We start from the raw sequence: 27,259 nt of genomic DNA on the forward strand, positions 1-27,259 counted from the left end.
TTTTTAAAGACACTAAACACTAAATGTGGCAGATTCTTCTTCTACCATTCTTACAAGAAACCAATGCCATATCAAATGGTTTGATATTGTATATCTCATTTACCAGCGAGAGAATAAAAGAAAGATCCATACCAGAATAACCAAAAATCAATCATTTCCAATTGGCAGCTCCAGCAAGAAATATGTAAACAGCAAAATGTCAATGATTGGATCTGTAGTTTCAGAATAGCGTTATTGTAATATAAACTCTTACAATAACTATTTTGATAAAGCATTCTTAGAAAAGAGATATGTATTATATAACACAGCAGAATACTGCTACTGTTACTGCTTGTTAAACTAATTATATTCCCTGAGAACTGCCATCACATAGAGCAAAATTCAAAGACAGCATTGGTGAATTTTTGTGGTTTAAACACACAAACGTTGGGATAACACATCTTTTATAACTGTTTCTTCTGAGATATGAAATATCATTGTATCTTGACAATAATTTTGATGAACAGTGTTGCAGTTTTCTCTTTACTAAGCAGTGGTTGTTCATATCTTAGGCAAATATTGAACCTTTGTCTACACTTCCAGTGTTTCTTATGACCTCAAACACTGTTTTATCTACATATTTAGTGTTAGTTTCATGGTTAACTCGATTTTCAAATAACTTATAAACTTACAAGTTAAGGAAGTGCTGCATCCTAATTTTTTTAAAATATGGACTTGAATGTTCTCTTTATTTTATTTTTCTTTTTAATTGCAATAATGTAATATCAACCCCTCCTCTTGAAAATTATTTAGTAAAATTCAGCTACTTCTTTTTAAATTTTATTTTTAAAAGACCAGGATCTCATTATGTAACTCCTGGACGCAACTTTTCTGCCTTTGTGTCTCCAGTACTGGACTGACATGTAGGCAGAACCATGATTGGTTTGCTTTATTTTATCTAAAAGTAATATGCATCTCTACAGGATAGTTTCCATAAAAATTCTTATAACACAGTAGGTGCTTACTAAATATTTAAATATCTTTTGTTTTTTCAAAGTTATATTTATTTTTTGTATACTAATGTAAGCATAAATTACATTTTATTCAATTTAAAATAAAATGTTTATTAAATTTTTTTTTATGATCACATTTCCCACTATTGTCTCCAACTACATAATCTGCTTCTCTTGACAGGAAAAAAGAATCAGCCTTGGTTGGTAGTGTCCCATGCTATTATTGACATGACTAATATGTATGTGGATATAACAATTTAAGATCCATCCAGGCTGGAAAGACCTTCAATTTTCATGTTTTATTATTTTAACCCTTGAGTGTGTTAATTCAGAAAAAAAAAGTTTATTTTTTCTTTTTAAAATTACAATACATTACACTGGTGGAGTTCTTACATGATTAGGAAGTGAAGATTGTCTTCTTTTTTTTCTGGCACAACTTATTTTTAAATAAGAGAGGCTCATTTATCAGGGAAGAACATAAACAATCAAAATTCTGTTTCTTCCTTTCCCTGAAGCATGCTATCGGGTTGAAATGATGAAATTGGTGTGCCAGGAAATGTTCTTGGACACAAAAAGATCATCAGGGTGTAGATTCTAATTCAGTCACATTAGGGTTTCTTTATTCAAACTTGAACTTGGGCTACATCACACTCTCTGATGCAGGAGAACAGAAGAGAGCCCCAGCACAGTTTCAGTCAAGCATTTATACAGGACAGAAGGGGGTATCTAGCCTGGTACACATCTGATGGGGGGCCATTGTATCCTTTAACATAGTTAGCTTGTGCTGGGAGCCAAACCATAAACTTAACTTCAGCTTTCCTCCTGATTGGTGTTTGTTAGAAAGTGAAGTGTTGGGGGCGGGCTTGTAACCTGGGGTAAAGATTTATTGGGAAATAACCTATTAACTGGTGCTAGATGCAGGTCTTGTTGGGGGTAAGTACCCTGGAAACTGATGCTAGATGCAAGTCCTTAGTTAACTTGAGTTTAGCCTTAGGACAGGTTCTCTAAAATGAGTCTAAACTAAAATATTTGGTCTCTCAAAATATTTTCTTTATTCAAAATTTCCCCAGTATTGTATCCAACCTGTTTGTTTACAACATAGCATTAAGCCAATAGGAGAACTCTACTAAATTAAATTATGTTTGTGGTTTTGGCCTTCTTTATCTTTATTAAGATTGCATTGAGTACTATGATGAAATTGGTGAAGGGTACAGGTGTCAAGTCTCTTAAATCTGGGCCCCACTGACAAGAAAAACAACCAGAAAATCAAGAATGAAAGTGCTTTGGTAGCCTCTTTGATCCTATTAAAAGTCAACAACAATCCTAAATCAGCCTGTCTACCATAAAGACCACAAAGAGAGGAGCATCTTTGTAAGACTTTCATTGGAGGAGACCTATGGGGTTGCTTTAGTTTATGATTTGATATGGTTACAACACATTTAGCATAGGCTTGAATTGTTGCAAGAAAAATAGATTTAGGTTTGCACGAAGTAATAGCCACATAAAATATGTTGAAAATCTGACCAGATCAGAATTGATTTGTTAGATCATTGATTATATTTTGAGGCTTACATGTCAATATAAATGTGTGCATAGGAAGCTAGCCAACCCAGCATAAGGATTTCCATATCATGTCATATATGGCAGTGTTGAGGAGACCCAACTTTACCAAGAATAGGACTCATGCACAACGTCAATAAAATATGGCCATAACTCATGTTCAAAAACTCATTATGTTTCATTAGAACATACAGTTTTAGTATCATAGTGTTAACTACAATGAAAGGTAATTTATTTTCTTCTAAGGTGTTTGATGACTTTAAATGATTTACCAACACTCATTTAAGCCCTTCACACCAATTCCCCGCCCCCCTCCAAAAAAACCCTGAATGTTAGAAGTGATGATTACAGAGAAAGTAACAAGTCGCCTATGCTTTCGTTTAAAGGAAGAATCCAGTAGCTAATTTTAGATGTCACCTCCATATCCTACACTCCAGATTTAAAGAGGCCTTGAAATCAATCAAATACATCTTTAAAAAACTGTCTATTTGCATTTATTCTAAGTCTAGACTACGGCATCATCACTAAGCTCTCTCTCGGAGCTCATTTCCTTCCTGCTGCATTTCACTCACCCACATAAACACATATCTAGAGAAACTTTTAAAAGCTAGAAACCATATTACAATAATATCTACACCGATTTCATTAACTTATAGCTAAGCTGACCTTCATTTTATGCACCAGTATTGCTGGGACCTTATTACACAGCCTGGTGTAATTAGCCCAAATCTTTTGTCTTAATGCCTTACTTATCTGCTCTAAGTACAAAACTTGCCCTTTTCAAATTATACTTCTTCCATTACCAAGCTCACATCATATATATTTTTAAATTAAGTTATTTTTCTAATATGTATTTGAGTATCTTGATCTATTCCCCACAATAGAATCTAAGATCAAAAGGTCAGAGACTTTGGTTCTATTTTTTTTTTATAAAATTCAAATATTTTCTAGAATTAACTGAATATGACATCATTTTTTCAAAAATTTAATGTCACCCTGGTGACACTGTTACTGCTAAATAATATGTTTTGGGAACAAAGATATGTAAGTCACTATAAGTAGTCAATATGACATGCTTTTAAAAATAGCATGTAGAGAAGAACAGGTGTTTACAATTCACAGTGCACAAAATTTCAAAGGTACAGGCAGAGTATTTCAACACTTTGATAGCTGTATAGCTCTTCAATAAGCAGCACAGAAAACACAATAAATTGTAGCTTTATTGTCCCGTTACTTTGGCCTAGAAGCCTAGGTGCATGGTACACACTGAGCAGACGGTTTCCACGCACATTTTTTGCAGGATGGCAGACTGAACCTGCCTAAATAATACTAGATATGCCACTGATGGTACAAAACCATGCTTAGAACCTCATCTAGACAGCTTCCCAAACTGAACAATGTACAGGCTAATAATTTAATACAGAAATTTGACTAATGCATTATATCAAGTATAAAAGCCCTGAAAAATTATATTGTGGACGGTTTAGATTTTCTCAAAGATAAAAAGAGCTTTGTATATCTTATTACCAAATATGATTGGCGAGGTGATTAGCCACACTGACATAAAGCGGAAAAGGCAGCAAAGAAGGCAGCTTCCAATACTTCATCCCCAGAACCTCATTATTTCATAATGAAACGGAAAACAGCACTCATGGGATCCTACGCCAAGCACTGTGCTTTAAATTGCTATATTGAGCAGTTACTCTGTGTATGTTTATGTTGTGGTGGTTTTTGTTTTGTTTTGTTTGTTTTGCTGGTGGAGCGCAGGAAACTCTATTTTCCTTAGCATATAAATTGTTAGAATTATGAAAACTTTGCAACATATATATCCAAGGTAGCCCTCATTTTGATGAGATAACAGCTTAAGAACAGAAGAGGAATGAAGAAGGTCAGAGGAATCTGAGTGGGGTAGCAAAGAGTGCCTTATGATATTAGACTCCACTAGTGTCAGGCTATCTCCATGCCTGAGTTGAGAGTCTCACTATCGTTTGATAATTGATTTGACAAACAGCAAGTAAGTCTTCCAGATCCTACAAAACATGCAGTGTTGGTATTAGTGATCATTTAGAAGAAATATTGGGAAGTGTATGTATTTATGGGTCTCACATCATCAAATAAATACAGATAATACTCACTTAGTGCTGTATGTGTTCTCTATCCAAGAATCCTTAGTTACTACTTTTGAGTTAATAGATGCTCAAAAACTCTGGGAACAATCAACTGAAAAGTGTATGCAAGAGGTAAGGCTCTTCCATCGTCCATCCCAACATCTTTTCAAATAACTCATTAAAAAATCCCCACACTAGCAACAACAGCATTTATACTATTCATGGCAGCTAACTGATATTTATGTACCTGGGTACTAGAGATGAAATTTCTTAAAGAGAAAGTTGATTGGCATCCTTCTTTTTTGCTTTGTTGCAAATGATAATTTGATTTCTCAACCATATCTCACTGCTTTTCTAAAAGTCTAAAGGGAGCATAAGTATATGCCACACACTCCAGTAGTGACCCCTGTGACAGGCCCAAAAGCTTGGATGCAGTCCAGATGCGAAAAGTTCACTTTAACTTAGTCTCCTGGAACTGTGGCATCCTGTATAACGAATGCTCCAAATCTGTCCTTGCTTTAGTTGGTGAACGGATTGGTGTGCTTTCCTTCAATATTGTTTTATTGTAAGTGCCTTTAAAGATTGATTTTGACATACAGCTAAGTTAGATTAGCCTCCACCAGTGTTCCAATGTCCTAGGCAGTCCTTGAGCCAACCCTGGGCTTGGAATTCAGTAAGAATGTTACCTATTCAGTAACATTCAGAATTACCTCTAGTATTGTAAAAGAGACAGTGAAAGAAATCAGGCATTACAATTTATTAGAATAGAGCTAGTAATCTCAGGGCTAGTCTACATAGTATACTTAGAACAATAGCAGAGTCACTCCCCTACACATAGGAATTTACAATGGCCTAGAGGGAAGGTAGACTATACAATGGACTAGAATTGGAATTATGGCAAGGGCTTCTGAGATTAAGCTGACCTTAGGTGGGGGCTGCTTTTGATCCCAGTTGTTAACATTGATTTTTATCCCAATTGGTTCCTTTTAGCTTTTTGTACACATTCCTCTCTTTTGTGTAAAAGTCACTTATAAGTCTGGTGCTCTCTTTGAGACATTACATTCAGATACAACACTCCCTTGTGTCCGTATTTGTTTGCCACTTTTCACTGACTCCCTGCCCACCTGTACCAGGACTCTGATTCTCCTGGGAGGCGCTGACTGAATCCAACCTGTAGCAAGTACATAATCTTTATTTAGGGAAAAGGGGTTCTATAATAACCATGTAGCAAAATTATATGTTTTTGTAATAAAATCTGTTATAGTATCTAATATGCCTACTTAACAATATTTTTATTAATCTCTTGTCTACATATTACATGGCAGTGTTCCAGTACAATAATGCATGTATTCTGTATTAGTTTCCCTGTATAAAAAAAATTAGAAAACACATTTTTAAGTAAAATATTAGTATGTTATAGTTTCATCAAACTGATGTTGCAAGAATAAAGTAAGTGAATTTTTTTTCTCATTATGCCTGTGGTCAACTTCTCATATATAGGAAGCCATGTCTAGAGTATATACAAATTCAGTCTTTCCTGGGAAACCTGGAAAAGACTCAATTTTCCATTACACAGTCTGTTTCGTTTTTTTAAAACAAACTTTGGAAAATGAGGTCTTAAAGATTCTGAAATTTTGAAAAGTAAAGCTCTATTGATTTTCTGTAAGGGAAAAATTTCAACCCAGTCCAGATATGTCAGACTTATTTTTCAATAGGTCCCCCACCCCCTGCTAGTTATATTCTGTGCCTTTGGAGATCAGTTTCAATTGGATTTCTGAAACATTGTATACATTCTAGTAAACAGACTAAGACTTTGTATATAGAAGTCAAAATGAATACAGATTTTTCTGATTGCTACACTGATTTGTCTCCATGATTGCACTATAATTTTGAATATAAACAGTAACTTAGAAATCCTCTTTTGGACAGAAAAGTCATCTGATTTAAGTGACTACTTAGAAGTCAATGTGTATTTGCTTGTTATAGAGCATATATGATAAATATGACAGCTCTCCAATTTGACAAGTTGAGCAGGATGCTAAGACAACATTGAGTCTAGTGTTAGTCATTAAACTTTGTTGCTCTCAGTCATTAGTGGTCTGAGTTTTCTCCATTGTAAGAAAGGAAGGGATGAATAAGGGACTTCCATAATTATTAATGATCTGTTTTTAACATTCAGCAATTATTCTTTATAACATGAACTCAAGAACATGAGTATATGAATTACTTTTAATCAGGAATGATAAAAATCTTCTGAACACTAACTTTCAACTTTGACTTTTGCAAACCTCTCTTTCATATTTCTGTAATTCTGATTTTGTATCATACATGCAGAAGCTTTCTGGTATGTGGACAACAAATGCCCAGATTCTGTGGTTGTTCTGTGAATTAAATTTAATATTTTTCTTAAAATGGGCTAAATTATTTTGATTACAGTAGGGCCCAAACAGACAAAAAAGCATTGAAATTTGTTTCTAAAGACTTTGAACTATTAATTTCCCTCGACGAATAGAACAAAAAAAAAAAAAAAAAAAAAAAAAAGCTTAGTCTTCATTATGCCAATATTTTTCATGAAAGTTTATTTTTTCTTTTTTTTATTAGATATTTTATTTATTTACATTTCAAACGTTATCCCTAAAGTTCCCTATACCCTTCCCCCCGCCCTGCTTTCCTACCCACTCACTCCCACTTCTTGGCCCTGGTGTTTCCCCTGTACTGGGGCATATAAAGTTTGCAAAACCAAGGGGCCTCTCTTCCCAATGATGGCCGACTAGGCCATCCTCTGCTACATATGCAGCTAGAGACATGAGCTCTGAGGCTACGGGTTAGTTCTTATTGTTGTTCCACCTATAGGGTTGCAGATCCCTTTAGCTCCTTGGGTGCTTTCTCTAGCTTCTCCATTGGGGGCCCTGTGCTCCATCTTATAGATGACTGTGAGCATTCACTTCTGTATTTGCCAGGCACTGGCAAGGACTGTAGGAGCTGTAGCAACCTCATAGGAAGAATGACAATAGAAACCAACCAGATTCCCCAAAGCTCCCAGGGACTAAACCATCAACTAAGAGTACAGAGGAGTTAACCCATGACTCCAGCTGGATATGTAGCAGAGGATTACTTTACCTAACATCACTGGGAAGGGAGCCCGTTGGTCCTGTGGAGGCTGATGACACAGGATCCGGTAACACTAGGCCACTAAGAAAGGAATGGGTGCACAGGTTGGGGAGCAACCTCATAGAGACAGGGGGAGCAGGAGGAGATCGGAGTTTGTGGAGGGGAAACTGGGAAGGCGGATAACATTTGAAATGTCAATAAATAAAATAACCAATGGGAAAAATTTGTAGCAAGTACTCAGACCAATGTTTTTAATTAGTACTTGACAGTCCTGATTAGCATAAATTATCATCTTCAGACAGAAAATAACCATCATATTAGAAGAGCATCATTCCATTTGGGATGCTTGCTAAAACACTAGTCAAAGAATTCTGCTGCTACCAATTTTGTTTTTGATGCAGCCACTGATTTACTTCAGAACTACATTATGACCTTGTCTGGCTATGCCTCCCTTTCCCCTACAGGAAATTGCAGGGTGGGAGCTTGATACATTCAAGTGTGATTTCTAATTCAAGTTTCTTCAATTTATGAATCATGGCATTTACTGAAAACTCCGAACTTGCAGTTAGTTTTAAACATTTGCATGTATAAGTAAGGATTTTTAAGCTCTTGTTCTTTGCAATGCTCCAACTTTATAATGTTTAAATTTACAGAAACACATGCAGCACAAGCTAAGACTGAGTTATATAACAAAGACTTGGCTTAAAGATGATGTTGCCATGAAAATCATCATCTTAGAACCAATTACTAAAAAGCAAAACATCCCAGTCTTCTGCTAAATTATTCCCCTCCTTATATCACATGTCCAACGTTAATTCCTTACTCTCTGTGTTACTGTATTTGGAGAAAGGATCTGTGAGACATAATAAATGTTGAAGGTAGGTAATTTAAAAGGGGATCTATTAGTAAACCAGAGTCATAAAGGACTGCAAGGAAATATTTTCTTCTGAACACAAGCGGAGAGCCACACAGTGATTGTGACAGAATGCGCAGGACCTGTACCAACCTCAGCCAGAACAAATCTTAGCATGGAAAGACAAGCAGGCACACAATCCCACCGTGAGCCATGGAAGTACCAGTCACTGTTAGGTTCTGGGAGAACTAAAGACAGTCTATTCGAAGACTATCATCCCTGGTAAGTTGACCACCTTTCAGTGGAAATGCACACATCCAAGAATATCTGGGTACAGCAAATTGGCTTGGAAAGATTGCTTTTAGAAGACACAAAATGGGTGAATAGAAAAGGGGGTCACTTGGAGTAGAGTTAGGGGTGATAAAATAAACTGTGTGGCACTTTCAAAGAATTAATAAATACATGTTTTGTATATAAATATGAAAGAAAGAGGGAGGAAGGGAGAAAGAATGATGGGGACAGAGAGAGAGAGAGAGAGGGAGAGAGAGAGAGAGAGAGAGAGAGAGAGAGAGAGAGAGAGAGAGAGATTCACTGTCATTTGAAATGAAACTGATTCTGATGGAATCTTGAGCCTGGGCTTCTGATACTTCAAACTATAAAAAAATAAATAAATAATTTGTACCACTTAGGAAGCAGAGACCATCATCAGATCAGAGTTTGAAGCCATATTTGTATACAGAAAAGTTTCCAGATAGCTAAGGCTACAGAGAAAACATAACTCAGAAAAAAAAGGAAAGAAAACAAAAGAGAGAGGGGGGAGGGAGGGAGGGAGAACAAAAGGAAGGAAGGAAGGAAGGAAGGAAGGAAGGAAGGAAGGAAGGAAGGAAGGAAGAGGAAAGTCATTTTGTTTAAATCACTTAATCTAAAATAGTTTTGTTTTATTGAGATGAGATGACTAATGAACCTCTGTTTACAAACTTCCATTTGAAAAATTATACAGCTCCAGTCATGTCTGCTTACATTATTCTTTTACTAAATTTAATTTTATTTTCTATAGCTCTTTGTACCTTTAACATGAATACGAGCAAGAAAAATATATATTCTACATCTTTCCCCCTTTTCCTTAATATTAATGAATAATTGTTTAAATTATTCTGCCTGTTAATTTTCAATTTCTCCTTCCTTTTTCTTTATTTCTTCATTTCATGTTCCATATGCATACTAATTTATACTACTGCTTGTTGTAGTAAGAGACTCCAAAGTTTCCTTCAAAATGATACCTGAATAAGATTGCTAATATGCATGTTTTTTAATAAAAAATGTGGTTGTCATAGATAGCTTGGCTTTTATTATTTTAATTACTTTATTTTTTAATTAAATAATATATTTTCCTCTTTCTTTTTAAACTCTCCCCACACCCCCCACTCTTCCCATGTGAGTCTATCTAAATATTAAAGTGTTTGCATCTTTTAAATAATAACAAACACTAAAACATTTCAGTGTATGAGATATTGCCTTAAACAATTTATTTTTGAGGTTGGTATTGATAAAGAAAAGAAAATGTGGATTCTGCCATTCATACTACTCATGACGTAAGGATTGGCAACACATCCAACCACACAGCAGTGCAAACTGCTGTGAATAAATGTATGGTGGCTAAGAACCCCAAATATATTGCCTCTGTAAGAACCCAAGCCACTTTTTATCCTGTGTGAGGTCTTATCACAATTTATGAAAATTTTAGTGATGCTTCCTTCTTCTGTCTTAATCTCCTTTATCAGTTAATTCCTTCCATGTTATTTATATTTTCTTCCCATTTATTAAAGAGAAAATTTCTTATGAGCAGACATGTCAAAATTTCAGTATTTTGTTATTTTGGCAACACCTGGTTGATGACAACAAATAATTTTTATTCATTCTTTCATTTTGCAGGATGAAAGATGTAACTCAGAGCCTTATGCATGTTTGGTACACACTATATTATTGAGATACACTCCCAATCTTATATAAAAATTATTTGATAAATTTATGTTAAATGACTCTACCTTAATACATTGCAGAGACCTGAAAATAATTCTTTCCTTAGAAAAATTGAAATTATAATATTTGAAATCACTTACTCTAGCAAAACCAGATTATGTAACTCATTTGCCATCTTTACCTATTTTGCTTTTTTACATTTCAAGTAAATAACCAGTGCAATGATAATAAATATGCTATATCGCTGGCTTTTACTTTTGAAATTTCTCACTAATTTTAGGAGTAAGCAAAATGAATACATATATTTATGAAATTGAATTCTCTTCAAAAGGACAGCAAATTGTAATTACGTTGAAAATATTCAAATATGTCCTCATTGTGTGACAAGACTGGGGAGATATAACATACATGTACTCACACCACAGAGAACCCATAATTGATCAAAGTATCAATACCAGCAAAGGCTAATTTGATAAACAAATGAGTTTTACTGGGGTTACCTAAAGGGATATGGACAAGCAGTTACTTACAGGACAGAAATGATGCATAGAGAACTGTATCATCAAAGACTACTATAGCATGAGTGATGGGTAGCTAACAAAGATGGGACCTTGGCACACACTGCACAGCTTGCAGGTAGAACAATAGGAGGGAAAACTTTCTTTCCAGGTGCCTCAGTTTCTCCAAATATCTTCTAAGCAACTCAGCTAGTTGCTGCTTCCAGACAATTTTTTTTGTGTCCAAGTCTTTCCAGATTTGCTTGACTGATACCTTCTTTGCAGCTTGGCTCTGCTGTTCTAAAAGGGACCCTCAGCTTTTATTATTGACTCTGGCAGGAGGGTCCTAATGAATTTTGTCAGCTTCATGAACCTCCTGAAACGTTTGAGTTGTTACCTTCCTACTTAAGAAGCTTTCAATCAAAGTGGAGTGTCTAAACCTTGGAGGAAACTGTTAAACAAGAGTTCTAAAATAACAAAATTACTAGTTGTAGTAAAAGCTACCACTTTCACAGTAAGATACTTCTGATATCCCATATGGCTCTAAGACTAATAATCTAAACAGGAGTTACAACTATAGACAATTTAAGATTTAGGTGTTTCATCAAAATGTACTAAGTTATGTTGGGCCACATTTCCATGGGTCTAAAAGGCAAACATGATATTGAACTGTAAGGGAGCTTATTGGGTATCTATTTTATGTGTATCCACAGATGTGAGTGTCTGTCCACCTGTGACTTTACGTTTGTTTATGGGTATATGCAAATGTGCATAGTAACACTTGGAGGGCTGAATCCCTTAGAGCTAGAATTACTGGAAATTGTGAGCCTGGCATGGGTTCTGGGAACTCATCTTATTTTCTCTGCAAGTATAGTGTCCACTTTTATCCTCTAAGCCACTCTCCAGGTCTTATTTGGGTTCTCTGGTAGGATAACAATGTGTCCAACCAATATCAGATCAAGGTCTAGCCCCTGAATTCATATAATTCATCCTTTTTCTTTGTTTATAACAATTTATACATCTACAACACAGCTCTACACCTATAGCACTAGAAACTGCATAGAAAGCAGGCAGAAAGATTGTAAGGGTCACAAGAGCAGAACATTTGCTGGTAGATAGTATCTCACAGGTATGACAGAAATGCTACACCCATAAAATATTACCAATATGATTGTCTAAATAAGACCTTTATAGTGATAAAAAATTGACATCTTATAAGATCTTTATACTTTAAAAAAAAAAAAAAACTGACATCTTAGTGTGGATGGGGGAAATTGCACAAGTTCTACCCTAAATGCTATAGGTATTTAATGACCCTTGAAAGAAGGAATATATGTACATAACACCAGGGATACATTGACTCAGTGGTGTGAGTGTGCGCATGCACATGCGTGCATTTGTGTGTATGTGTGTGTGTGTGTGTGTGTGTGTGAATTAATTATAGAAAAAATGGCTATGAATTTGAGAAGTACTAAAAGGCATAGAAGGAGATGGTAATGTGAGAGATAGGAGTGAAAATAATGTAAATACAGTATTTATACATGCAATTCTCAAATTTTTGAAAAAAATAAAAAAGGGAATTTAAATATTTAATTACTTTATTTTATTCTTTGATTTTGATATCTTTTCCTATTAGCTCTTTATGTCCATTCTATCCATAAAATTAGTAGGTTAGCAAAACATGTTACTGCAACATGTTATTGCTATAGTAATTAGATTTTGAACATGATTTATGTAAACAAAGTATGGCCTCTTCACAGATGCCCTAGGTAAGTGGCACACTTTTGATTTGTTTTCCACAGCAGAAGAATCTACTTATGAAAACTAAAAAATCACACCGTCTGCTCTTGTACACTTTGAGGCAAAATTGAGTTTTTCACAAACTTCATAAGCTTGTTAAGGTAACATTTTATCAAATATTTATTTTTATTTTAAGAACTACTACATGGCACTTAAGTGTTACTGTTCCAATTTCTCAGTTATAGAGAAAACTATGTATGAGAGAATATTCAATAATTCCAGGGTGAAATATTCAGACTATGTGAACAAAAATTAGTTTTAAACCACAAGGGCTACCTCTCACAGGTGCTGAAGGTGTGAAGGGGTGTAAATTTCGCAGGTAGTGAAAGTGTCCTCTTTTATGTAGCTGGTTCTCAGGAGGGTTCACCTATTCAGTATCTAATTAGAGCCTTCAAATGCCATAGAAGGCCTGTGCTTTCTAGTCCTGGCTAAGGCATAAGGATGATAGAAACAGACTTACATGTTATAATATTTAGAATTATGTATCACTTAACTTCAGCCCCAAGGCCCCTTCATCTCATAGTAACCTTACACTGCCGATTTCAGTAGATTTCTTAGACTGAAATGAAAGACTGATTTTCCTCTTTACCTCTGTAACTTGTGATTTCACAAGTTCTACCAAATACATGTAATTTAGTTTGGAGTTTAATGCATACTATGTTCTTTATCTGCAAATTATTGTTCTGCATATTGCAAATTTTACAGGAAATATGAATCCCGATCTTAATGCTAAGGGGATAATTAATGTCTCTTAAATTTTTCTTTGATTTCCCCATTGTTTATATGAACCACAGATATATTTCTGCTGCTTGGTGACCCCTTCAATATAAAAATGTTACCAAGTACTAGCTTGTGATATCCCATGCCTATCTCTCCTTCTGAGGTCTGTTGAAAGAATTCACAGGAGACAGGCAAAACATTGTAGAAAATAGGTAGTTTCTTGCAGAAGACAGATGTGGGAAATGTCCCATGAGCCCCTGATCAACATGCATTCCAGGAATTCTTTATAAGTTCTCTGACAGAAGTTGGAAACAACCAAGATGTCCCACAAACAAAGAATGAACACAGAAAATGTGGTTCATTTACACAAAGGAATACTACTCAGCTATTAAGAATGAGGACATCATGAGTTTTAAAGGCATATGTGTGAAACTAGAAAATATTTTCCTGAGTGAGGTAACTCAAACCTGAAAGGACATGTATGCTATGTATTCAATGATAAGTTAATATTAGCCAAAAAAATAAATAAATAAATAAATAAAAGTACAGACCTTGGATACAACCCACAGAATTTAAGAAGTTCAACAAGCAGAAAGGTCTAGTGAGGATGTTTCTATTGGCAGGGGAGGCGGGGGGGGGGGAAGTGGAGGGGAAAAGGGGAACAGGATCAGGTATAGGAGTAGGAGGATGGAAGAGAATCCCAAAGGGCCAGCAGAATGAACGGAAATGTACAGCCTCAGAAGGTGGGAGGTAGAGAGACCCTCTAGAAAGTACTTGAGACCTGGTAGGTAAGAGACTCTCAGGACTCAATAGGAGTAACCTTAGTTGAAATGCCCAACTCTGAGAAGAGGGAACTGGAAGAGTTCACCTCTAATACATAGACAGGGCCTCAAGAGAAGGGATGGAGTTACCAACGCACAGTCACAATTTCTGATCAAGAAATTTTCCTGTCTAAAAGAACTGCAGGGACAAAATGGAGAAGAGACTAAGGGGAAGGTGGTTCAGTAACAGGCCTAACTTGGGATCCACCTAATGGGAGGGCATCAAGACCTGACACTATTACTGATGCAATGGTGTTCTTATAGATAGGAGACTACCATGGCTGTCCTCTGAGAGGTTCAACCAGCTGCTGACTGAGACAGAAGCAAATACTTAACACCCAACCATTGGAGGAAATGAGGGACGTCTATGGTTGACTTAGGGAAAGGATGGAAATAGAAGAAGATGGCGACCCCATAAGAAGGCCAGTAGTCTCCAATAAAACAGACTCCTGGGAGCTTCTATAACCCGAGCCACTAATCCGTCAGTATACGGGAGCTGGTTGGAGCCCCCCTCCCTTGACCACATATAGCAAAGGACTCCTTGGTCTAGCCTTAGTGGGAGAAGATGCACCTAATCCTCGAAATACTTGAGGCTCCAGTGTGTGTGTGGGGTGGCCTATTGGTGGAGGACCATCCTCTTTGAGAGAGGAGGAGGAAGAACGGGATGAAGTAACGGGAGGTGGGAAAAGTGGAAGGGGGACAATGGCTCGATGTGAATAAATAAAATAATAAAAATAAATAAATTTAATTAAATTTAAAAAATTACTTTCTTTATTCTTTTCAATACATTCTAATGGCAAAAATGCCACACATAAATGTTGAGTGTGTTAGGTGAAACATCACCTTTATATTCACAGACCTGCATAACATCTAGTAATATTGAAAGTCATAATACCACAAGTGGTCATATTTATTCTTTAGTTCTATCTGCTAATAGGCAAGATACTGCATACTTTGTATATGTAAAAGGTGTGTAGTGCATTCTGTTAAGATTCAACTGCAGAGTAGCAAATGACTATAAAAAAAGGCAGAAACTATCATAGCAGTTTTCTGTACCCACATAGGAGCTCTAGATGAATTAATCTTGGATAACTACAACTCCATAACTTTCACCTATTCTCCTATTCTCTTCAGTGTTCCCATCCCCATCACCTCCATAACTAAAGTAGATAGTACAATTTGTAAACCAGGCAAATATGGGTAATGTTATAAAAAGTGAAATAAGTCAAAGAAAAATGTTGTGTGATCTCAAATCTGAGACCTAAATGAAGTCACAGAGTTCTTGAAAAGGAAACAAAATATGGGAACAGCAAAGGTGGAGAAAATGAGGAAACAGTGTTGGCATCTGATAATTTAGGTATCACACATTGTTGATGGTGTTGAAACCCAAGAACATGATTTTAAAAATACAAGTATTCCAAGATTCTCTCTCTCTCTCTCCCTCTCTCCCTCTCTCCCCCCTCTCTCTCTCACACACACACACACATTTTATATTCAAACTCATATTATTTGCATTTTTGAAACCAAAAGCACCATAAGAATGCAATGAAGTTCAACTCCTCATATGAGCAGAGCTTGTATACTGCTTCTACCCCAAATCTCAGCAACAGTCAACAAAATTGAAACTATGTGTCTGTACTGGCTGATTTTGTGTGTCAGCATGACATAGGCTGGAGTTATCACAGAGAAAAGAGCTTCAGTTGAGGAAGTGCCTCCATGAGATCCAGCTGTAAGGGATTTTCTCAACTAGTGATCAAGGCAGGAGGGCCCACTGTGGGTGGTGCCATCCTTGTGCTGGTAGTCTTGGGAGAGCAAGTTGAGCAAGCCAGGGGAAATAAGCCAGTAAATAGCATCCCTCCATTGCCTCTGCATCAGCTTCTGCTTCCTGACATGCTTGAGTTCCAGTCCTGACATCCTTTGGTAATGAACAGCAGCATGGCAGTGTAAGTTAAATAAAACCTTACCTCCCCAACTTGCTTCTTGATCAAGATGTTTGTACAGGAATAGAAACCCTTGCTATTACCCTTAATCATCAGGGAGATGCAAATCAAAACATCCCTGAGCTTCCACCTCACATCATTCAAAATGGCTAAGATCAAAAACTCAGGTAACAGCAGATGCTGGGGAGGATGTGGAGAAAGAGGGACACTCCTCCATTGCTGGTGGCATTGCAAGCTGGTACAACCACTCTGGTGATCATTTTGGCAGTTCCTCAGAAAATTGGACATAGTATTACTGGAGGATCCAGCAATACCATTCCTGGGCATATACCCAGAAGATGCTCCAACATGTAATAAGGACACATGCTCCACTATGTTCATAACAGCCTTATTTATATTAACCAGATGCTAGAAAGAAAAAAAAAAACAAATGTCCTTCATCAGAAGAATAGATACATAAAATATGGTACATTTATACAATGGAGATCTACTCAGCTATTAAAATCAATGACTTCATGAAATTCGCAGGCAAATGGATGAAACTTGAAAATATCATCCTGAAAGAGATTACCCAGTCACAAAAGAACATGCATGGTATGTATTCACGGATAGCTTAATATTAGCCCAGAAGCTCAGAATACCCAAGATACAATTTGCAAAACACATGAAACTCAAGAAGAAGGAAGATTAAAGTATGGATACTTCTATATTTCTTAGAAGAGGGAACAAAATACCCATGGAAGGAGTTACAAGACAAAGTTTGGAGCAGAGACTAGATCAAAGACCAGCCAGAGACTGCCCCACTTGGGGATGCATCCCATATACAACCACCAAAACCAGATACTATTGTGGATGCCAACAAGAGCTAGCTGACAGGAGCCTGATATAGCTGTCTCTTGAGAGGCTCTGCCAGCAACTGAAAAATACAGAGTCCAATGCTCACAGTCATCCATTGATTGGAGCACAGGGTCCCTAATGAAGGAGGTAGAGAAAAGACCCAAGGAGCTGAAGGGGTTTGCAGCTGCATAGGAGGAAAAATATGAAGTGACCAGTACCCCCCCAGAACTCCCTGGGACTAAACCCCCAACCAAAGAAACAATGATGGGACTCATGGCTCTAGCTGCATATCTAACAGAGGATGGCCTATTAGGTCATTAATGGGACGAGTAGCCTTTGGGCCTGTGAAGGTTCTATGCCCCATTATAGGGGAATGACGGGGCCAGGAAGTTAAAGTGGGTGGGTATGTGAGCAGGGGGATGGAGGAGGGGATAGGGGAGTTTCCTAGGGGAAACCAGGAAAGGAGATAACATTTGAAATGTAAATAAAATGTATATCTAATAAAATATAAAATGCTCACAAAATGAAAGAAACCCTTAATAAGACAGTGTCCTTAAATAAATTTGAATAAATAATGACAGATCTTTTGAAAACCTGGAAATAACAGAAAAAGGTGAAACTGGCATATAAAGAAGATTTTAGTTGTCTGACAAGAAAAATTTAAGAGCATTGTGAATAATTTTGTGTACTGATTGATCTTCAGAACTGACAGAAAGGGGGTTGGCATTAACTTTTTTTTTAGAAAAGTTTTGATTGGTAAACCATATTCATTGCTACTTTATTCATAATAGTGGGTAACAGGAAACAGATTAGATGTCCATCAATGGATTAAAGAATAAATAACATATGATACATTTATTTATACAATGGAATATTACTCAGCCATGACAAATGATATAAAATATTTGCAGGTAAACTGATTGAGCTAGAAAAAATTATCTTGAGTGAGGTAACCCAGACCCAAACCAAGGCAAATATGGTATTAGATGTGGCTATTAGCTGTTAAAATTTTGATAAGCACATAAACACAGAGGTCAAATACAGATCTCCCTAGGACAGGGAAATGGCAGAGGTAGTTATGGGTGGCTAGGAAGAGGGCTGGAATGGGAATATCAAATAGGGAGAGGAAAGAAGAGGGGAGAAGAAGGAAATTTGGGGAGTGTCAGTTAAACCAAGGGCCAATTGAGGGGGTCCTACAGAGGCATAATATAGTAGAGGCTTCATAATGCATACATATATGAAGGATACCTAAATGAAATAGCCAAGTTGTAGGAGAGACAGAATTTTCTAATAGAAGCTTCCTCCTGCAGTAGATGGGAACAAATTCAGAGACCCACAGCCAGAGTGAGAGAGTGAGAATCTAGAGTGAGAAAGGTTGTAACACTCAGTTCTAAATGAGATGTCTCCATCAAATCCCTCCCCTCAGGGCTCAGAGAACTGTGCAGGAAAGGAGGTAGAAAGAGTATAAGAGACAAAGGGACAAAAAGAATAAAGGTTGTCTAAGCATAACATGACTGACACACACAGAAGCTCACAGGGACTGTGGCAGCACTCATAGCCTGCATGGGTCTGCAGCAGTTGAGTGTCCTGGTACTGAAAGGAAAAGTGGAAATAAGTCCCCATCCCCTACCCAAAAATCTATCTCAAATTCACAGCTAATGTGAATGAAAAATTAGTTTTCTCCTAGGGACTCTCACTGGAAAACAAACCAGTCATAAGGGCAGGTCAAATGCTCATCAACATATGGCAGACCCAAAACAAACTCAATGGCATTTCTGGACACTCTTGTGCCTTTGTGGGATTCCTATGTATGCCAAATGCATATGTCTCTGTGTCTATATATGTTTCTTTGGATCTATCTCTGTCTTGTGTATGTTTTTTCCTATTCCATTTTTAATATTTGCTCAATTTTATTCTACTTATTGCTATTTCTTGGGTGCCTCTTTATTTTCTAAGGAGAGAAAGAATGGGTGTGAATCCAGATGGGAGGGAAGTAAAGGGAAAGGGCTGAAACTTGTTTGGATAGGGGAAACTGTAATCAGAAAATCAGGGGAAAATATCTACTTTCAATTGAAATGAAAAAGAAAGTTTTCATGAGCATTCTGACATAGAAGGCCACCTACCATGCATAGTGTCATAGGCCTTGTAAGAATGTCATAACAGGGAACACTTCCATTTTCTGTTCCTCTCCTCTCCTCTCTTCCCTTCTCTGGTATCTTAGACTGACCTTGATGTCTCTTTGAAGCCAAGGAGGATGACAACTGATGTTCCTCCCTTCTTTTCCAAGTACTGAGATCACAGGTATGAGCCAGTGTGGTGTTGTGAATAGGACTGGTCACCATAGACTCAGATGTTTGAATGACTGATTCATAAGGAGTGCCACTATTAGGAAGTGTGGCCTTGCTGGAGAAGGTATGTTCTTTTTGGAGGAAGTATGTCAATGTAGGCATGGGCTTTGAGGTCTGATATGCTCAAGCTAAGCCTAGTGTGGCATACAGTTCTGCTGCCTGAAGATAAAAGTATAGAACTCTTACCTCCTTCTCCAGCACCATTTTTGCCTGCATGTTTCTCATTGTGATGGCAATGGAATAAACCTCTAAAACTGTAAGCCAGAACCTATTAAATTTTTGAAATAATAATTGCTGAGGTCATGGTGTCTCTTTAAAGAAATAGGAACCCTAACTAAGAAAGCCACTATGCCTGATTCTCATACTTTTTATAACCTCATGTCTCTTATCAACTAGAGGTGTTCCATTTTATTGGTGCTAGTGCTGGTTGAAAAAGCCACAGAAGCAATAACAAAAAGAATTATTAATCCAAAAAACTTGGTTATTATGGTTATGTAATTGCTTTTTCCAAAAAAAGCATATGTATACAGTCCCAATTATGTTAAAACATTATAGTTTATGTGCCTCTATTCTGCTCATTTATTTATTTGTTTACTTGCTTTTTGTAGTAGTAGATTATAATCCTAATGACTTATGTATGCTTGAATTATCCTGTGCCACTGATCAAATATTTCAGTGTTAATTTTCCTTTTTTTTTTTTTTTTGAGTCAGGGTGTCAGGGTCTCAAAAGATGCTCTGGCCAACCTCTTACTCATTCTGTAGCCAATGCAAACCTTTACCTCATGATCATCCTTGATTCAGGCCCTCTCTCTCCTGCCCATACCTCAGTCCACATACTGCTAGAGGAAATTGTAGGCCTATATCATCATTCATGGTTCTGCTGTTCTTTATAGACCCACAGATATGTGTACAGAAGTAAAGTCTTTTTAAATCCTGTATATACATACTGTATCATGCTGTTTGGGCAGAAGCAGAGTCTGAAGTGGAAAGGTTTGGGTGAAAAATAAAGGAAGGAAGGACATAAAAACAAGTAAGACAAAGGAACAAGTACTTCAACACCATGTTTCCTATCACATTCACATTCTAATGTTTGGTATATGTGTCTTAAGGTAGTAGTGTATTAAGTGTAAGCTCAAGAAAATGAAAAGAGGTCATAGGAGAAAATTGAAGCTTTAAAGGGATAGACAAAGAGGGAAGTAATAAATCATAGGAGACATGCAAATAGAAACAGGCAGAGTTGGGGAAACTGTTAAATATAGAGGAGAGATAAGAAGATTGGGGAGAGGAGGGGTTGTGGGAAAGAACAGCCCATATTCAGGATAAATGAAACACCAGAGCGAAACCTACCAATGAGTACAACAATCAAACATTAAAGTAAAGGTAAACTTGTAAATGGAAGTACCCTAAGTGATTGGATAATGCTATAGGTTTAGATGTGAAAAATCCACATTTCTAAGAGTGTCTACCTCCTTAAGAGTAGTTGGTTAGAGAGACCTCTGAAGACAGACCTTAATGACAGCTGTAGGGGACACAGCAGAATTAGATGGTAAGATCCTGTGAAGTAGAAACTCTGGATCTTGAATACAGTTACCATTTCAGCAAGGACTTTTTGTAATTCTAAGATATAGTAAAATGTGAGAATCACTGTTAGCCATAGTATAGACTCTCCCTGATCTCACCCAGTGTACTGGGGTATCACTGGCAGTGTAGACTTGCTCCCTTGACAGACAACACAGGTGTCTTACTGAAGTTGACTTACTGAAGTTGTTCTTGGCTGCAGGTTTCTGCTGGAAAGGAAGACATCACTTTCTAGAAATATCTCTATGAAATGGCTCGCACAGACTGTGGACCAGGGAAGGATGATGCTACAGATGCACGGTCTCTCCAAGGCACCAACTGAATCAAGCATCTGTGTAGAGAGAAGAGATTCAGCCCCAAGATGAGATCCAGGAATCTAGGATGTACTCAGGGAGATGAAGACTACAGCCTACTCATTCTGTCACTTTATGCCCCCCTCTTTCTCCTCTCACTCTCTCAGTATGGTGCATTATAGAACAACAAAGAGAGAAAAGGAAATGAAGACCATGAGCCTTGCATAATAAATATTAACTGAGAAGTACCTGGATCTTATGAGAAATATATACCTTATTAAAAAAAGCCATGCTCTTCAAACTGGCCAGGATTTAAGTGATTTCCAGTGAGTACCTTACAAGAATTCTTCTCATGTGTGGAGGAGAAGTTCAACACCATAAATGGATGTGGTACAGCGCCCCAGAGGGAATTACAATGAAAGTGAAATCCAAAGAATTCCAAGAGAACCACACCTGCAGATCATGCTCCATTCATTTGTGTACTTCCCCCTACTCAGTCTTTAAACCCACAGTGTAGCAATTTCCAAAGGGAGCTCAATGCATAGATCCCAGGCCCCTTCATATGAGCTCATGGTTGTATAAACCTCAGTGTCCATATCCTACTGAAACTCTGCCCAGAGGAAAGCATGTGTTTTCTCAGAACTACTTATTTTGCTCTTAGATTATTTTTAAAATTTTACTCTTAGATATTTATTGACCTTGATAATATACTAAACTGTTTTTGTTTGTTTGTATGTTTGTATTTTATTGTGGTTATGTTCTCTTTAAGGTCCATTACAGTGTTGGAAAACAGTGTATTCTCTAAATAAAAAAGAGAAAAATTTAAATTAAAAGATAAAAAAGTGCTGAATTGATTTCTTTAATTTTATTAGAAGTTTTACACTTTCTTAAAACATGACCAAATTGAGGTTACATATTAATGTAGATCAATTCTAAAACGTATAAATCTGAAGGTGAGCCCCTGATATTCTACACACACACACACACACACACACACACACACACACACACACACAAAGACACACACACACACACACACACACACACACACACACACACAAAGACACACACACACACACACACACACACACATTTCATTAGCACTTATGTGACTTATATGAGTCTTTGGGACTCATTTCTGACACTACTTATATTTTAACACAACAGAATTTTCTTTCTTTTTCAGTTCGTCATTGCTGTGATAAAATATTCTGGAAGTCCATTATCCATAAAGAGAATATTGGGGTTTGTGTCTAATAGGAGTTTATGTTCTGTGCATAGCTCAAGTGTATTAAAACATTATGATCTGTACTGTCCACGATGAGAGTTGTAATCTTCTTGCCATGCAGTGGTGATCCATGCCTTTAATCCCAGCACTTGGGAGGCAGAGACAGGTGGATTTCTGAGTTCGAGGCCAGCCTGGTCTACAGATTGAGTTCCAGGACTGCCAGGGTTACACGGTGAAACCCTGTCTCAGAGAGAGAGAGAGAGAGAGAGAGAGAGAGAGAGAGAGAGAGAGAGAGAGAGAGAGAGAGAGAGAGAGAGAGAGAGAGAGAGCTGTAATCTCCTACTAATAACAAGAGGGGCTTTTGTCTAATTTTAAACACTGTCAAAAAAGGGCTCTGGAAATACACTAGCAAAAGACAGTCCCAATCCCTACTGCCTCTTCTCAAGCCTAGTCAGACAGAATTGATAAATGGATTCTCATGTTTAAGAGAATGATGCTAGAGGGTAATGCTGAGTTCAGACAATTGAAATGCAATGACTGTCACAGATCATCAAAGGCCAATGGTGTCACATTTGTTAGCATCGTGACTGCAGAGGCCAAGCTTTGCTATACTTCTCTCTGCTGCACACACACACACACACACACACACACACACACACACGCACGCACGCACCAATCTTTCTGCATCCTTGAGGAAAATAAAGTCTGTTCTTTTTTAAACACAAGCTTGAAACTGGCTTTTATTTTTCCCCCACAGTAAATTCTTAACTTCTTTATTGCAAAGAGCAAACAAAGTAAGACTTTGTTCTGAAACAGAGTGAAAGAGAGGTCTTCCCTCCAGTGAAAATCCCATTAACTCTAAAACAGATGAGGGAACAATCCAGCTTGCAAATGGAAGAGGCTGTTCCAGGAAGGAGTACATGATGTTTCATTCTACATCTGGTGTAGTGTTTCCTATGTCAGTTGGAGGTAGCTTGAAGGGAAGAAATATCAGCAGAACTTTCGCAAATTTATAAACAATGCTACATGGTCGTAGTTTTACTTATGACATTAAAACTTCATCTGTTTCCTTGTTAACTGACAGCTTTCCTTAAATTCGATTGTCAATCACTTGCTTTACAATTTTCTTCTTTAATAAGCTAGTTTTAAATATTACTATATTCATACCAATTTAATATAGTTTTGTAGCATGCTTGAAGTATGTTGTTTAGCTTGAAAATCTCCTCCTCCTTAGGCTCCTATATTTCAGTATCTGCTCTCCAGGTGATGGATCTGCTTCGAGGTTATGGAACATTTTGGAGATGAAGCTTTGCTGAAGGACTTCACTGGGGTTGGGATTTGAGGATTTAAAGCATCGATCTGCATCATATTTTCTCTCTCTGCTTCCTGTGTATGGACCGAAATGTGATCTTTAAGCTTCCTATGCTTGGTCCAAGAAACCATTATGGACATCTAGCCCTTTGAAATCACATGACAAAATAAACTCTTTCTTAAATTGCATTTGGTCATCAATTTTCTTTTTAATCACAGAGATGCAAAATAATTAATAAACTATTTAATTCACTGATAATCTTAACCTTCAGCTTTTTCCCAGTGATCTTTATATGAGATTGATGCTTATAATATTCTTAAGAACATTATCAGAATACTTACATATGTAAAATTAAATCTCATGAACCTTTACACATTTATTTAAATATTTTAGAAAACCCTTCTACACTGAAATAATACCTATGCTGTATGTTTGAAAAACATAATATATAGTATTAATATTCACTAGAAGAAGCAAACACCACCTCTGCACAGAATATTTTAGTATACATAATGCATTTCAGTGTATAAATATTAGAATCTAATCTCAAAATCATAGTCCTGTAACCGAATGGAAGTTTTTATTCATTCTTAACAAATCTAACAAATTCAGCCAATATAACTGAATTGAATTTGAAACCAAGAGTGAGAAAAGAGGGATTAGGGGTAGAGGTTATTCAGGGTCTTTGCAATTGTTTTCTCAAAGCCACACCTACAAAAATAAGACAGCAACAGCATGAGAAAGAGGGCAAGAGAGGAATGGATGTCTAGGAATCCAGGGCTAACCTAAATAAAATGGCCAAAATAAAAATGAATGGATGAATAAGGAAATGAACAAAGGGTTCATAGAGGTTATGCACAAAGCCCCGGCTTTAGAATACAAATAGCCCTTGCTATGTTAACAATTATGGTTCTGAGTTTGATACTCTATTCCTATCCCACAGAGCTGATGTTTTCTTTTTGTACTTGCATCCAGAAAAGATGTTTCCTCATTCCTAGAAGAAACACTAATTGATTTGCCTTCCTCCTGGTTATAATGATCCCTTTCATTATGTTAATACCAACAGGTATTTTCTCCCTATTGGGATCAGCATTCCTGAGCAAATTCCCTTTCCTTGCCAATAACACTTCCTCCATGACCACCATCACTCTATTTACACACACAGCTTTGCTTATGACCATAGACTCCAGTGTCAGCAAATGAAATACAGCACTGGTTCATCCTCATGGAATCACTCACCATAACATGGCCATACTAATTCTGAAACAATTTGAAGATTTACAGTACCTAAAAGACCATTTCTTAGGGACTGGTGACTATCTCTATGGATCAGATATATCCTTTAAATTGGAGAGTACTGTGATGTTCTTCCTTCTACTACTAAAGCCACATTTATAAGGCTTGGCTCTGGGCCTGAACACTCACCTGCCTTTGAAAAACTGTCACAGAACCTAGAACAAATAGCAAAATGAATTCATTTACATTTTGAGCCCAGACCATAGGGAGAATCATTCTGTTTGTCTCTGTCTTCTACATAGCAGAGTTACAACTTACTTCTTTTATTTTAGTGGCTTTCAGAGTTTGGATTGGAACAAGAAAAGCCCATGTTGTGTACACATATGTACTCTTTGTCCCTGGTATTAGGAGCTCTTGCTTCAAGATCCCATCAGGCAAGTCAGAGGTGGTTGGAAAAAACTGACTGATTTCTGGAAACTGGATTCTCCTGTTTATCACCTTAAAATAACAATACTTAGAGAAGTTTACACTACCACATCCACTGGTCGAGGCTGAGTTTTGTTCTACCTTCTTGTCCTGAGAATTGAAAGTCAGGGCTCCCAGCTCACACAGATTTACACAAGAAGCAAAGAACAGTCACATAAGGAAGAAGACTAAACAGCCTAGGCTGCAGCCTGGGAACTATTGTTATGGGGGTCTAAGGGAAGGAGCAATTGATTACTAAAAGGCTTTGTTTGGGGTTTTATTTATTTATTTTGCGGGGGTATTTTTAATTGATAGATTAGGTTATACAATCATTTATTTAATATACATGTCCTCCTCCATAATGCACCTGCTTTAAACTCATACATGTTTAATAGTGGATAAGCAAGGATTTTAATAGGTGATATTTCCTAACAGGTTCCTAGAGGATACATTTTACCTTAACTCCATATGAACCCAAAAGCTGTTCCATCCAGTCAAGCTTGTATAACCTTGATGCCCTGATTCATTAGGTATACACTTGGGTGAAAACTGTCTCAATTTGATTGTCACCAGAGTTAAGAAATGTATACCATTGTTCAAAGATGAGAGTATATGTAGTCCAATGCAGACTGGGATCCAGGTCATTGCAAGGGTGGTAGGTGGGTGAGAGGTTTGTATACCTAATAGAAGCTTGGAAGTGGGTGTAAAATGGAAACCATATAAATGTCACAAGCTGTCTCTTCCCTATGCTTCCTTCCATTAGTTCCTCCCGTTATTTCCCACAAACATTTCAATAAGGATATTTTGGATTTCTTTTCATAGAGCTACCATCTCTAATTATTGCTCAAGATGTCACCTTGGTTTCCTTAAGTCCATGAGAGAGAAACCACTAACAGGGTTCTATCCTGTGCAGAACGATCTAACCAGTACCCCCAGAGCTCGTGTCTCTAGCTGCATATGTAGCAGAAGATGGCCCAGACGGCTATCATTGGGAAGAGAGGTTCCTTGGTCTTGCAAACTTTATATGTCCCAGTACGGGGGAATGCCAGGGCCAAGAAGTGGGAATGGGAGGGTAAGGGAGCAGGGAAAGGGGAGGGTATAGGGAACTTTTGAGATAGCATTTGTAATGTAAATAAAGAAAATATCTAATAAAAAAAGAACGATCAGTTCACCAAGTACAGGAGGAAGCAAATATCTATTTAAAAATGTAAGAAATGAGGAGACTATTTACAATATAGAAGATTTTCTGTGATAACTGATTACTTCCATGTCTGGTAATAAATATTAGTAGATAAGATCATGTCACCAACAGAACTGATACTGCCATGTGCCCTCTTGTAATGATATTGAATGTTATGCAGAAAGTCATGACCAGTCAGAATAGTCGCAGAAAGCACAAATAACATGGAAGAGTGGGGAAAGTCTTACATGCCAGTCATAATCATGTTATCAATTCCAAATATAAGGATTGCTTCGAATAACTTCTTATTTAAAGTAAATTCATATTTTTACAGAATTTGATATTATTTGTTTATGTGTTCTTTATATATATTTACAGATATATAATGGCACTTTGTTTC

The 27,259-nt window shown here is 37.0% G+C and overlaps 1 long non-coding RNA gene across 1 annotated transcript in view; it reads left to right on the forward strand.

Moving 5' to 3' along the window:
* The window catches only part of Gm12371 (predicted gene 12371), a 35,059-nt gene extending 12,794 nt beyond the window's left edge, over window positions 1–22,265 (forward strand). Inside the window, exon 2 of the long non-coding RNA NR_151511.1 lies at window positions 21,348–22,265. This is a non-coding gene — a long non-coding RNA (predicted gene 12371). The remainder of the gene's footprint in view (window positions 1–21,347) is intronic.
* The last annotated feature ends 4,994 nt before the right edge of the window (window positions 22,266–27,259 follow it).

This window comes from Mus musculus, chromosome 4 (assembly GCF_000001635.26).
Source record: "Mus musculus strain C57BL/6J chromosome 4, GRCm38.p6 C57BL/6J".
NCBI classification, from domain to species: domain Eukaryota; kingdom Metazoa; phylum Chordata; class Mammalia; order Rodentia; family Muridae; genus Mus; species Mus musculus.